At 43.2% G+C, this 14,415-nt stretch overlaps 1 protein-coding gene across 2 annotated transcripts in view; it reads left to right on the top strand.

The window, feature by feature from the left end:
• Positions 1-744: 744 nt before the first annotated feature.
• robo1 (roundabout, axon guidance receptor, homolog 1 (Drosophila)) overlaps positions 745-14,415 on the top strand; it is a 302,907-nt gene continuing 289,236 nt past the window's right edge. For both annotated transcript variants that reach the window (XM_074640509.1, XM_074640513.1), the window contains exon 1: positions 745-1,077. The gene's annotated coding sequence lies outside the window, so the exon portion shown is untranslated. The remainder of the gene's footprint in view (positions 1,078-14,415) is intronic.

Raw genomic sequence — 14,415 nt, 5'->3', positions numbered from 1 at the left:
AAATGTTGTGTTAGAAGGGAAGTTCATTCAACAGCTGATTTGAGAAACGTTTTACATGATCAGGACTGTATATCCTACATGTTTTAAGTTGCACTGGCAAGAAATACATTTATTAGCAAGCTGATTTTACTTCCAACTGACAAACTCATCCGTTGCTCTGCTAGTGGGTGAGTTCAGAGTGATCCACATCATGTGACTAAACCTCACGGTGATGCTGTGCTGGCTGCCAGGCCACTAAACTCAACTGTAAACTTGCTCTTGAGAAGGTCGATGACCCTCGTGATCATAAGTAGCTTCTCCAGAGCTGAGGTTGATGTATTCCTGCACTTCATGATGACTCAGGTATTGACCCAGAGGTTTAGTTGTAAAACATCACAGCTTCAAATAAACTCACTGCAAAATATTAATCCAAGCAAATCATCATTTTATACACGGCACCAAAAACTGTCATTTTGATTAGACCCGGTAGGAAGACATGTGAACTTGTTTCCAATGTTTCATGGGAGGAATCCTCTAGAAATAACTGAAACAAAGCAGAAGAGGAAGATCATTCTGTGAGAACATTTCATTAAAAAAATGTCTTGAGTTAATTTGATTTTCGTTCCAGTGTTTGGGACACATGCACTGTCATTTAGAGGCTGCGTGGCTCCAGCGTGACAGGCACAGAGGCAGATCTCCTGCCGGTGGTGTCATTGGTTGAGCGCAGCTTTAGGACCCGGGGAGGCTGAGGCTGCTCGCTGCAGGAGGACAACCAGCATGGACACATCTGGATGCGCTGCCTCTCCACCGCTGCACTAACTGCACTACACACAGGCACGGGATTTTGTGTTCCACCCTGAAGGATAAGCTTTATCAAAGGACACTGCTTTGCTCCGAGTTCCCAGTGCTTTGTTTCTAGATAATAAAGAGGATGACTGGTGTCCAGTCCGAGTCGCTCCATCACTAGTTGGAGGCTGGTCCATCTCCACCGTTTTCCTTCTCCACAACGAAGAAAAGTTTGACGGACTCGCCGGTATGGATCACTTCTGCTTTTAAGGGACACACACGCGCAGCAGGCTTCGCATCGTTTTGGAGAGGGTAAGTTCACGCGTGTGTGGACAGAAAGCTGCGACTGGCGCAGCTGTTTGGGGGGAAATGGTGCGCGTTGCTCTTTCTGCAGCTGTGCGGTGTTTGTCTGTGTGACTCAGAAAGACTCGGCTGCAGTTCTTCTCACATCTCTAATCCGGGGACGTGCGTCTTCATAGCGCACGAGACAAGACACGACACTTCTACAGCAAATCTGCTTGAGAACACATCATAGAATGGTGCCGTGAAAACAGGCGCTCCTTCCACAGCTCCTGTCGTGCTGTGTGGGGATTTGACAGGTGAGCTGTTACCTGTCAGAGCAGCCTGTTGACTGACTGACTGACTGACTGTCTCACTGTCTGTCTGACTGACTGACTGATTGTCTGTCTGACTGTCTGTCTGACTGATTAACTGACTGACTGTCTGTCTGTCTGTCTGTCTGACTGACTGACCGATTGTCTGACTGTCTGTCTGTCTGCCTGTCTGACTGACTGACTGATTGTCTGACTGATTGTCTGTCTGTCTGACTGATTGTGTGACTGACTGACTGTCTGACTGTCTGACTGACTGTCTGACTGTCTGACTGTCTGTCTGTCTGTCTGACTGACTGACTGACTGTCTTACTGTCTGTCTGACAGCAGGCTCGTGCTCTCTGAAGGAGCTGTCCCCCTCTCGGTGGTGCTGAAAGTTTCCTGACTGGCCACATGGCTTGTAAAGAGGTAGGAACAATGAGAATAAGAAGGTGTATACTGTACATGCTTTGAAGACAATTCTGATTGAAAGGCTAAACGCTACCAGGCTGCTTCATCCATCAGCCTACAGGCAATGAATGATGCACGGTTTGTGCACGGTTTGTGAGGGGGGATGCTCTGTGTTGCAGCACTGAGAGCAGTCTCTCAGTGGGGATCACACCGGGCAGACAGGGACGATGAATCAATACAGTTTGAATGAGCACACAAGGAATTCCAAAAGCCAGAGTCTCTTTAGTGAAAAGCCAGCAAAAAGCTGTATCTCTCTGTCATTTACAGCTAACAATAACATTTCAGATATTATTAGTCATTATGAATTATATTCAAGGGACTGCTAGTGTTACTTATTAGTCTGACATATACTTTGCACACAATAGTGAAACATTCTGCATGTCTATGTATTTTATATTATCCATAACTTTCCCTTTGCGAACCAAAGAAGACTTTGACGTGTGTTGTCAGAGATCCGTCAGGTGTGAAGGGTGCTGTGTGTCGGTCCCTGTCACCCACTGGGAGCAGCCTCCTCTCTGGGATTGCCAGTATTACTAATCCTTCTCTGAGATTTACAACATGGCTGTGAGGATTTCTGTGGACAGGTGGAGTGCTGTCGCTCCACACTGCTGCTACTGCTGCTGCTGCTGTGGCATTGCTTCATCTTCTCTCTTCCAGCTCCAGACTGTGATGTAGTCAGCCCTGTGTCTCTGTGTCTCTGTGTCTTTGTATGATACCGTGTGATATTGTGTGAGTCCTACCGGCCTTGGCTTCAGTTTGCCACTGTGCTACTTTCCAGATTGATTCACTTTCCTAGAGAACTGAAGAGCCTTTTCTTGTTTTATCTTGTTGCTCCTTCAGTTGCAGTGATGGAAGAGATGGGGGGGATGTGGGGGTTGGGTGGATTTTCCAATCAATGCTCTGCTTTCACTTTCACTCACAGCCTCCGTTTCTGCCGATTTAGCAGGGGGAACTTTGCTTTGCTTCAAGTAAGCATTGTGTGGACTTACTTCTGGAGCTTCACTTCACTTCTTTTTTAATGTCAAACCATAAATTATTATTGACAATAATGAGATTAGATATTCCTAATGCAAGTCTAAAAGTCTCTTCCAGCTGTTTTACCATAATTCCATCAAGTTATCACTTATTGTTTTGGGATTGTTCTCCATTTGTGACATTACAAAGATAATTTTTTTTTGAAGAATTCCATTTGGCTTTGGTTCAGTGTTATCTTTTCCTTTTCACTGCACATCATGGTCTACACATTAGTATGTTATCATTTTCCTTGTCATGACATCCTGAATGTGACGCATCACACTGAATCAAAAAAGCACTAATTAAATCTAAAAACTGAGATCAGATACAAAACAGAACTGAATGAGAAATTAGGGGCATATTCATGAGGAGTAATAGCAGAAATGAAAATCACTTTATTTGCAGCTTATGCTTTCTTTTGTTTGAGGAATGGGTGACTTTTTCCCACTGTGAACCGCTGGTCACACGTCTCTGGTTGCCTGGCTAAATCTCTCTAATCCAGAGAGGCGGGCCAGATATGCCTTCATGGCAAGTTTGGGGCTTATGGGCACACTTGGAATTCAGTGTGTGGCAGCCAAAGCAGAACATTAATAGATTTCATCTAACAGGATTAGTGATATTTGGAAATAAGACAGGAGGCAGAAAATGAATAAGACATTAATACCCAGTGAGCAAAACCAACAACACTAACTAATGTGTGAATAAAGATTCTTTGAAAGGCACACAGACTTTTCTTTGACAAATCCCCTAAGAACTGCATCGCAGAATTCTGATTGTGTTTGCAATCACATTTCCTGTTTCACTGGTAGAGACGATCTAAAGCTACCCAAAGAATCCTTTGACCCTGCACTCTATTTCTAGTACAGAAAACATTGCTGCTATAGAAACAGAGAAAACACAGTAATAACCCTTTGTTAGGTGAAAATGATAGAGGAAGTTACCATCACTCTCCTCCATCTTCCCCTCCACCCTGAAGATGTTTAAATGCCCCGAAGCTGCCGACGATTGATTTCTGTTTTATTGTTTTTATTTTTCATTCCGACGCTACGCCGAATGAAATCACTGTCCTGCAAGGTTGCGTGATTGAAAGGCTCCGGCTCCCCCGTCGTCTGTGGCTCATCCCCAACAGAGCCCCGAGGCTTCGGGTCCAACAACGGGGAGATCCTGTTCCCTCTGACACCCGACCTCACATGCAAAAGGTCGAGCGCTGCTAGCTGTCGGCAGGTCTCATCATTCCTTCATGACACGGTCATTATGGTGCCCTCTGGATGGCATGTCAGTCACCCACGGTGGCAAGTCAATTAGTCATGTCTAGAGGGAGTTAGGGTATGTTTGCTGGTCGGATTTTGTCATTCAACTGCAGGTGGGGACACACTGGAGGCGGATAACAATTTTTAATTACTTTTTACTGTATGTCACGAGGCGATGGAAGGCCCAACTGTAATTTTTATTTTAATTCATCAATTATTCCTCATGCACATAATTGAATTATTTCTTTAACATCATCATGTTTCCACTTTGCAGCATGACAAATGGAAGTCACTGAATCAAAGACTCTTGAATGCGCAGAATAATATGCTGTTAGTTAAGAATAACAGACTTCATCATCAACAACAAAAACAGGGGCAAGGAGAAGATGGTGAATGCGGTGGAGGAGTAGAGGAGGGTGGGAAATGGGACAGAGGAGATGCTGATCAAAGGCGTGGATTAGGATATCATCGGTTGCCTCTCAAGGAGATTCAGTGTTGTGTAAATCAAACAGACAATCTGCAGCACCACATGGAGATTAATGCTGTTAAGTACCTGGAAGATTACTCTACAAAAAATCATCTTAATATTCTCTGTATGTGTGTGTGCATGCACAAGTAGCTTGCAAATAGCTCATGTATCACTCACTTTCAATTGAAACTTGCTAGTTCTGGTCATGGCAGAAACAGATCTCAAACTACTGATATGGCTTTTGTTTTTTTAACGAGGTCTATCACTGATTTTCAACTGTCAGATATTCCAGTTTGGTTTGTATTTACCGTACGAACATGCTGTCACGGAAGAGGAATTTGCTCTCTCCCCAAATCTGTAATGTCATACAGATGTACAGCTCCATAAAGTGTGAAATGGAAGCGATAGAAAATGTGTCCGAGACCGTACTCTATGATTTGTCTCGGGATAACTGCGCATTTACTGCTCCACAACTCACAGTAATATAACCCATATAAAGCACGATCTTGATCAGTATAGCAGTCGGCACTGAGACGCTCAGTCCTACGCCTCGCTGTAACAAATATACAAAATACATTAAAAAAGAGAGCCAATTCTTAGCTGCCTCCTGCCACTTAGCATTAAAGAGAATGTATTGGGAGTAAGCCTTTGTGATAGACTGCTGTCCTATCCAGGGGCTGGTGTTGTACACCTGCTGTAAGCCGCTTCATGCCCCTGCATCGGGCGATAAGCTGCTGGCCTGTGAGCTGCCTCAGCATGAACAAGGCTTACTTGCGCTGAAAACCTCCCACACAAATGTAAATCAAAAACCATTCTTTCTGCGGATGCAAAAACGCTTCGTTGTTCACTTTTGACCTCAAGATGCTGGGCGGCACATAAGAGGTTTTTAGTTTCAGATTATGTCAAAGGTTGAAGTCAAACTGAAGTTAAAAATTGTAATCAACAAAAAGATGAAAATGAAGTTTTCTTCTGTGATAGGGCCCCCTACAATAGCATTCATCATGTAATTGGTGCTAAATGGTTCCTCTGTGTCCTGATTCAAATCACAGAGTAACATGTTGCTGAGGTCAAAGAGGACTACTGTTTGCTGTCTGTTCAGTGGGAATCAATGCTAATGTAAGAAAGCTAAGCTATCTAGCTTCCACTCATTTCCGTTTTCCGAGTGGAAGCTAGTTAGCGTAGCTTGCCAGCTACATGCTGTTATAAAATGGAAAAAAATAAAACTTCTTGTATGAACACTCGTAGACTATACAGAGCTATGGCGTCTCCTAGCAAATATCAGTCAAATGCCTGAAGCTTAGACGCTTTTATCCTCTTCTGGAAAATGAAAAAAAAGTGCACTACAGCTGCAGTATCGTCATAGTTTAGATTTTCTCACACATAAAGTGAGGAGAATTCAAGTTTCAGTTCATCTTTAATATGAAATATATTAAATGTGTTTGTTGAAGGGCTGTCAATCGATACAAATATTTAGTCATGATTATTTGCATGATTGTCCACAGATAAAAAATGAACATTAAAGGAAGATTTGACAAGTATTTAATACTCTTATCAAACTGCAAACTGCAGCCCAACAGGCAACAACAGCTGTCAGTGTGTCAGTGTGCTGACTTGACTATGACTTGCCCCAAACCGCATGTGATTATCAGAAAATGGGCTTGTCTGTAAAGGGGAGACTCGTGGGTACCCATAGAACCCATTTTCATTCACTGATCTGGAGGTCAGAGGTCATGGGACCCCTTTGACCCCTTTCTCGCCAAAATTTAGCGCAAGTTTGGGGTGTTTTAACGTCCTTGGCGCCAAGCTGTCATGGTTGGTACCGATGGATTCATCAGGTTTTCTAGTTTCATAATACCAGTATCTTCATACTAGCTTTAAAACTGAGCCCGCTACAACTGTAGCAATCGCAAATTGCGTTAATGTGTTAAAGAAATTAGTGGCATTAAAACGAATATGCGTTAACACGTTATTATCACATTAACTTTGACTATAATAATAATTTGTTGTTAATTTTGTGCGCAAATTACATGCGCACCATAAATCAAAACATCACAATAGGTGCAGTATCACGATTCAATTTCATGCACCGCTTTGTCCCATATCTTGAATATTTTTTCTCCATCCCCAACTTGCTTTGCTGGTAGCTCTATATTACAGTCAGGGCATCTCCTATACATCAGCAGGTAGACCCTCCCCCACCCCCCCAGCGTTTGGTGGGATGTCTGCGGTCTATTATTTGGTGTTTGTTGTTGCTGTTAGGTGCTGCATTATTTAACAGGTTTTAAAGTCATAAAACAGCTTGGATCCCAGTGGGAGGCACTGAGCTGTACTTGGGGTGTTTTTCATTCTCCAGGTTTTTAAAGTGTCTTTTGATTTGGGACCGTCCTGTACTTGGAGGCAGTTTGAAATGTGGGAATGAGGCAGCAAAGGACTACTGAGGACCACATTTTTCTTTGCAAAGCAGCGTCCTCCCCGTTAGTCTTTTTCTCCCTCTGTCTCCTCCTCCTCCAGCTCTACCTTCTCCCTTTCAAGTTCTTTGGATATCACTGATCCCTAGATGACTACTCTAGTTATTTTACTTGAGACTCCCTCCATTTCCAGTCTTGACATGTGCTCCATGTTACCTGTAACATGGAGCACATCATGAATAATGTGCCTTTCATGGTGCGACACAGTGACCAGACTGGATAAGTAATCCATCAAGAACACAAAACGGCAAGGTCACACTTGTGCAGTGTGTCCACGGTAGCTCAGATTTAGGATGCAGGCTGTTATTTGCATGCTCTTGTTTGTCTCATGCAGTTTCTTTAAACATAGTGGCAAAGTTTGTGCATGCTCAGCAGAGAATCAATGTTTGATGTCAATACCCAATTCCAAATGGGACGAGGAAGAGTACACAGTTGGCTGGTGTGTATTGTCTGTCTGTGTCTCAGATGTCTGCGCTGCTCTTATTTTGTAACAAAGTCAAATGTTTTCTGTGTATGTGTGCACATTAATTTGTATGTGCATCTACTTTCGTTTGCCTATGCGAGTCTTTGTGTGTCCTGTAAAGTGTATGCAGTCTGTGGGATCAGTGGTAACCCACAACAGAGACCAGGTCACCAATAAAGGAGCACATCATCCTGTCTAAGGCTCCCGTAGGCAAAGGCAGTAGATGTCCCCTTTGAGGCGGCTGAGAACAAAGCATGAAATGTGCAGCGCTCGCATTGAGCCAGGTAGATAAAAAGATACATGTATTAATCTGTGTAATAGATATAGTGAAATGTGCTCTCTCCCGGTCCACTCCAAATCAATGGCCATTATGTTTCCTGGACTGGTGTGTGAAGAGCCCATTTCTCCTTGTGTGTGTGTGTGTGTGTGTGTGTGTGTACACTTTCTCTGTGCAAGAGTTGCTTTGCTTAATGATGGGCTGGCGTGGCCCCGTGGACATCGTTTGTCCCCTTTAATTACGTTGGAGGTGGAGATTGTTATTCATGGTAAGGGACAGGGGAATAACCCTCTGCCCCCCCTCCTTCCCCGAGGCCTACTGCTCTTAGCATTGATGTGGGCGGATGTGCAGAAAACAGATGCTACCCCATGATTTCTGAGTATTTGTACTAATGATGAGCTCCGCTAGGCTATCTTTCAACCCTTATAATGGTGGTTCAGCCTGATTTAAAGTCAGATTTTATGGATGGAGCAGTGGTTTCCAATGCAGCTCATCGCCAAGGGCCATAGTGAAGCTCTTTTATACAGCGCGACTGTTTACACTGCAACACTTACAGTACGTGGAGTTAAGGGCAAGTCTGCCTCACGTCAAGTCTGGCACTGTTTGCTTTCAGAAGCAAACCAGTTGTTTTGTCCTATTCATTACAAACTGTGTAAACTTCACACATGATTGTCTTCCAAAAGCTAGCGCAATTTTTTAGATTGATCTCCTTCCTGCCAGGCAGCCATTGATCGTCATTCCTTTCACTGCAATATGAAGATTAACTTGCAGAGATATTCTGAGATGGGTAATCAATCACATTTTTCGCCATTACTGATTCTTACGTCGAATTGCAAGCACTTTGAAAACTGTCTTTGTTGATGCATTCAAGGATGCTTGGCCGTTTCTGAATTGAGAGTTGGCTGACATTGCGCTGACAAGCTATACTGTCCTAAAATCACACCCAGGAGACGAACAATGAGCAAATATCCAATTATTGAGAGGACTCGTGAGTGTTTTGTCGTTTAGCATTCCAAAAAAGTCCTTGGACGGCTACATGATCACACAAAAACAAAGACCTTCTACAGATAGCTTATACTGCCAAGGACAAAGGCTTTTTAAAACTTGATCTCCTTTACGACATACATCTCAACATCTCAAGACACACAAAGACACCATCAATATTGAGGGTTCTTAGCATGGATATTGATATTATTGGCGATACTGGCGTGTTTTTCCTCATCCAGTGCGAGTGTCTATCCTGCCAGTGTTTAAGTGTTGGACGGGATGTGTCCCGGAGGCTGGTTCCAATTCCCAGTGGTGTCCATCAGACCCCTGTCCCCCGAAGCTCTGACAGAAGGAGCTATTATTTTCTCATCGCCTTGGTGGCCCGTGTCCCCTGGGAGAGGCCCCCCCACGTGACTGACAGCTCCGTAAACACAGCCAGCCCCGGGGTGACTGAGTGAGAGCTCACCGCAGTGACGCCCTTGTCCCGCCTTTTCTCCTCCCTCCTCCCTCCTCCTAGACTTCTCATATCGGTGTGTCTCTCCATCGTGACCTGGTCCACCCTCAACCTCCCCATATTCCCCTCACCTGACGGGGTCAGAAGTTATATCTAACCTTGCTGCACCCTTGCCAGCAGCTGACCAAGAACCCCCAACACCCTAATACTTTTGTCATCCATTATTTCCAGCCAAACCTCTTTTGCTTCTTGTGATATTTTCAATATTTTCAGATGCACTCTATTAGTTCCTTTAATGCAGTATCATAACAACATAGCAGAGATTGCAGGGGCTCCTCTGTGTGTGTGTCAGTAGGTCTAACTCCTTTGTAACTAAGACAGATGACTGTGTCAAGGTTGTTTCCCCACAGGGCCGGGAGAGTTGTTCTCCTCCCAAGCTTCTCCGCTCCCTCCACTTTGCGGGCTTGGTTGGGCCACGCTGCTTATTGTAATGACCTAATGTAGATTCAGGATCAGCAGCCAGGGGCATCCATCTACATCAGGGTGCAGGAGACAGGAATACCCTCTGAGCCTGTCTGCTAGTTTTTGTGTCTGTGTTTGTCTGTGTGCACATGTGCTCCTTCATGTCGGTGTATGTGAGTGAACAGGATCACTTGTGTAAATCTTGTTGGATTATTTTGGCTTTCTTTTTGTTTTGTGTTGTGGAAGCCATCAAAATGAACAAGAAATTAGTACACATGATGGATAAACTATAGCGGTGGGAAAAAAAATCGATTCACCTATGTATCGCCATTTTTTTTTGCTGTTTTTACGATTTTTAAATCCATTTTTTAATGCCAGAATCAATATATTTGCTTCATTTGACTCTAGGCGGAGGTAGAAGGGAGTTACCGCTTTTATTGTTGTTGTCAGAGTAACGTGATGTCATATCCGTTCCGTATCCGTCAACCAAAACAAACCACAGCGAGCCGAAATGGGAAAGTAGAAAACGGCGAAGGGTCCACGTGCATACGACCTGCACCCTCCCATTTTAAATCCAGCGTGGTAAACACTACACATCCAGTAAAGGATGGAAACACTTTGGGTTTCACACATTGCAGGAAAAGCAGAGCTAGACATCACGGCTAAAGCTGCATACTAACTCTGTCACGGACAGGAAACGTTATCGTATGGTGGTAACGTGGCGGTGGAGCCGGTCGTCACTCTCGTCTCCGTGGACAAATCGGCTGATGCTACAACTGTAGAACACCCATATACTGACATTTATGTTAAATGCATTCAAACGGCCCTGATGGAGCTGACCATGGATGGATAAAGAGAACGGAGCTTTTGGGTTGCTGGAATTGTTTTTATAAATAATGCCTGACAATGACTGATATATTTGACTTCTGGACACGCTGGAGATCAAACATTTTTACGGTATTAATTTAGATATTTTATTTTAAGTCCCTAGAAGTGTTGGTCCAGTGTTAAAAAGTTAACAAAAATCACAATAAATCTTCATATTGAATCACAATACATATCGAATCGGCACCTAAGTATCGTGATAGTATCGAATCAGGAGATAGATGGATCGTCCCAGCCCCAATAAACTAAGTAGGGTTTTTCTTTATGGACAATCCATTTATGGAAATAAATGTTAATTTTAGCTACCTTAATTTAAAAAATAACATTTAAGTTTCTTCAAAAGATTTTCATGTCTGTTGAATTGCTCCAACTGCAGGTAAACTGATCATGAACAAACTGAGCAGGACTTTGCTATAAAATAACAAAAAAAAAAAAACATCATATTGAAAGCAATAAATCCAACTCTGCGGTGGTATGAGAGCGTCCATTATTCAAGGTAAAATCTAATTTATACACATCATACAACAAGAGCTTAACACTGACTTTTCATTCAGTGTGTAAATTACATTTATTTTTAGTAACATGGTGTCTTTAGTTGTTGGTTGCCTTAAATCATGCGTATCTTTTCCATCATTCCATTCCACATGATGTGAATGTGTCACAGCTCCTGTCAACTTTCATCTCTAGAAATTGTTAAATATTCACTTTGTCTATTCAAGTTTTGCTGAGTTGTCAGTGTCAATGAAGTTAATATCTCCATCCCCAAACGAGTGTCATTTCACTTGCAAATATGGCAATGTTGTGCTGCTGATCTTCTTATAATGCATAAACACCTCTTCAATTTAGGAAACAGCTTTGTTTAGAAGCTGTTTTCACACAACCTTTCCCATCAGCATCTTCTGATCGGCATAAACATTTGCTGGAACTCTGTTTAGCATAAATCAATTATGAGTTATTTCTTTACTCGCTAACTCACATCATCTTGACTTTTACAACAGTGACAGAGGAAGAAGGGGCGGGGGGGTGAACTGGATTCTTTGTTGAATGGGGAGCCAAGATGTGACCAAGGGAAAGCATGTGGAGGATGAAGAGGAGGGGGCCGAGCACCGAGTCTTGGGGGAAACCTTGAGAGACTGGGACTGTGTTATAGTGCCAGTGATACTGAGGGAGGACTCAAGGCGGCTGAGGAGGATCGAGTCACTGATGGTGTCGAAGGCAGCACTGAGGAGAAGATTTTCCTTAACTTGCAACTGAAATGAAACAATGCTCCACCCAACTCGTCTCAATCTCTGATCTCCTAACCTTTTAGTAAAGCCCTACATGTAGCCTAATATTCACTGACCATTCCATCCACAGGACCGTGTGTTGCTCACTTGTTGAGTATTTCTGAATATCTGTCTCCAAGAGTAATGCTAGCTTGCATCATATCCGCTGGCTAGAATTGTCACTGCCGTATAAACTAGCTCTGTGCTAAAGATGACGATCTGTTTTGTGTCACCTGGTGGCACATTTAAAAAAAAAAAAAAAAAAATCCAATTATATATATACAATAAATATTAGGATCATGCTAGACCTCCTTCCGTGATGATATTCAAAGTACTCAGTAAAGAACATCTATAATTTGAGCGTTGCCATGGTATTACGAGCATTTCATTGTATTCAAATAGACAGATGTTGTCGGTGAAGATTCTATATTTCAGTTAGTTTCAAACATCAGGTACCTTGGAAACTATGTTTTAAATAGGCCTTTAGAGGGTTTAAAAAAGTAGTTATAACTGTCGACAGTATTATAGGATAAATATTCACTGTTTTCCCACATTCAGCTTGGAAAATGACAGTGTGGTGTTAAAAAGACATGGCCACATGACAAACAGGCCTGATGTTGTAACTGCTTACACTGCTTGTTTCCAGTAGTGTTTTCTACCGTGCATATTGCCTGTCTTACTCTTTACAGTTTTATCCTTTTTGTAGCTGCTCATGTTTTCCTGTTTTGTAAAATCATACATTTGTTTTGTTGTTATTTGAATGGATAATTTAACATCTGGCCAAGGGAGAACATTTAAAAATCATCCACTTTGCTAACACTGGCACATTTACAGCGATGTTGATCAATGTGCATTGTTCCTGAAGAAAATGAATAAATAAAGCACTAAATCAGTAGTCAAGCCATAACATAGAAGGACAGGAACTCTCCACACCATGTCCTCTCCTCTGTCTGTAAATCGCCATTTTTCAAACTCTGACACAAACTCTCCAACTGGTCTGTCATCTATCGCCCTCCTTCCTGAGCCACTTTCTGGGTCAGGGAAGGCCAGAGAAATATAGACATCCTGATGTTACAGAGATAAGGTCATAGCCTCTTAAAGGAATAGCTTGACATTTTTGGGAAAAAGGCTTTTTTGCTTTCTTGCTGAGAGTTGGATGAGAAGATTGACCACATGTACAGTATCTGTAAAGTAAATGTGAGCCTGCCGCCAGCAAACGGTTAGCTTAGCTTAGCATAAAAACTCTGTACAACGGTAACAGAATCCTCCTACTGGCTGTGGCTCAAGAGATAGAGCGGGTCATCCACTAATCTGAAGATCAGCGGTTTGATCCTCAGTCGTCCGCTTTTCGAAGTGTCCTTGGGCAAGATACTGAATCCCAAATTGCTCCCGAAGGTTGTGTGAATGATTAGACTGGAATGTGGAGCACCTTATATGGCAGCCTCTGCCATCAGTGAGAATGGGTGTGTGAATGGGTGAATATCGACATGTAGCGTAAAGTGCTTTGAGTGGTCGGAAGATGAGAAAGGCACTATATCAATGCGAGTCCATCGAATTACCATTACTTGGCCAGAAACAGTAACTTCCTGAGGTGTCGTCGTCACTGCGACACCAGGAAATCACTGCACCAACAAAGAAATAGTCCGACACATAAACCCATGTAAATCTAAACTTATGTGTGCACAAAGACGTTATACAGCGCTACAGCTGTCCTGAGTACCATTATTTGGGCTCCGAAACTTCAGTAGTAATCACCAGTGAATGTTCACAGCTTCGGTCGGGTGTGCAACGCGCTCCCAGCACTCCTCCGGTCACTGGACCGCCGTGACCGGGAGGACATCACCGCCACTGCTCGGTCTCTGCTCAGCGTCTCTTCTCCTCATCCCTCTGTGTGCGAGTGTAGTCGTACCTCAAAGTCACGTTTGCGGCCCTCTCCCCCTAAACGGCGGCATTTTTAGGCTGATGGTTCAGCGCATTACACACCGCCTCTCCGGCAGTGCTCAGCTGCAAGCCAGTGCGTATGCAGCTTTCCTCTCAGCCCTTTCAGACAGAGCAATCAGATCTCAATGTGGACACTGGAGATACATATTAATACCAGGTGTAAATGTAATCATATCTAGATACAATCTGGATACGAGATACATTGGCATTAAGCCAAGTGTAAAGGGCTCAGTTTTTGTATGGATTAAACATACAAGGTGTCACATACAAGATAGTTAGTGAACGCATTAGTTAGTGAACATTTCCCCAACATGTCAAACTATTCTTTTAGATGCACAAACAAAAAGGAAATGTTTTGCAACTTGGAAACCCTATGTTTGGTTTTGTCTGCACCACAATTGTCTCCTGATATCTTATTAATGGAGGGGGGGATACAGTGTGATTCTTTTGACGCCTCTGTCCTCACACGCTCTCAAATTATAAAGCACAGTAGAGATTTCAGTGTGTGTGCAAGCATGCGTGACTCTGTTTTGGGTACAGTGTGGGCGTTACCCGCTCATGAGAGGACGAGACTCACGGTAACAAGGGCAACATCAGGAGGCTGTGTTCTGCTCTCCCTGATTTATACCCAGATTCTGACAACAAATTAACGTG

This window comes from Sebastes fasciatus, chromosome 7 (genome assembly GCF_043250625.1).
Source record: "Sebastes fasciatus isolate fSebFas1 chromosome 7, fSebFas1.pri, whole genome shotgun sequence".
Taxonomy (NCBI): Eukaryota; Metazoa; Chordata; class Actinopteri; order Perciformes; family Sebastidae; genus Sebastes; species Sebastes fasciatus.
This window is presented reverse-complemented; position numbering and strand designations above follow the sequence as displayed.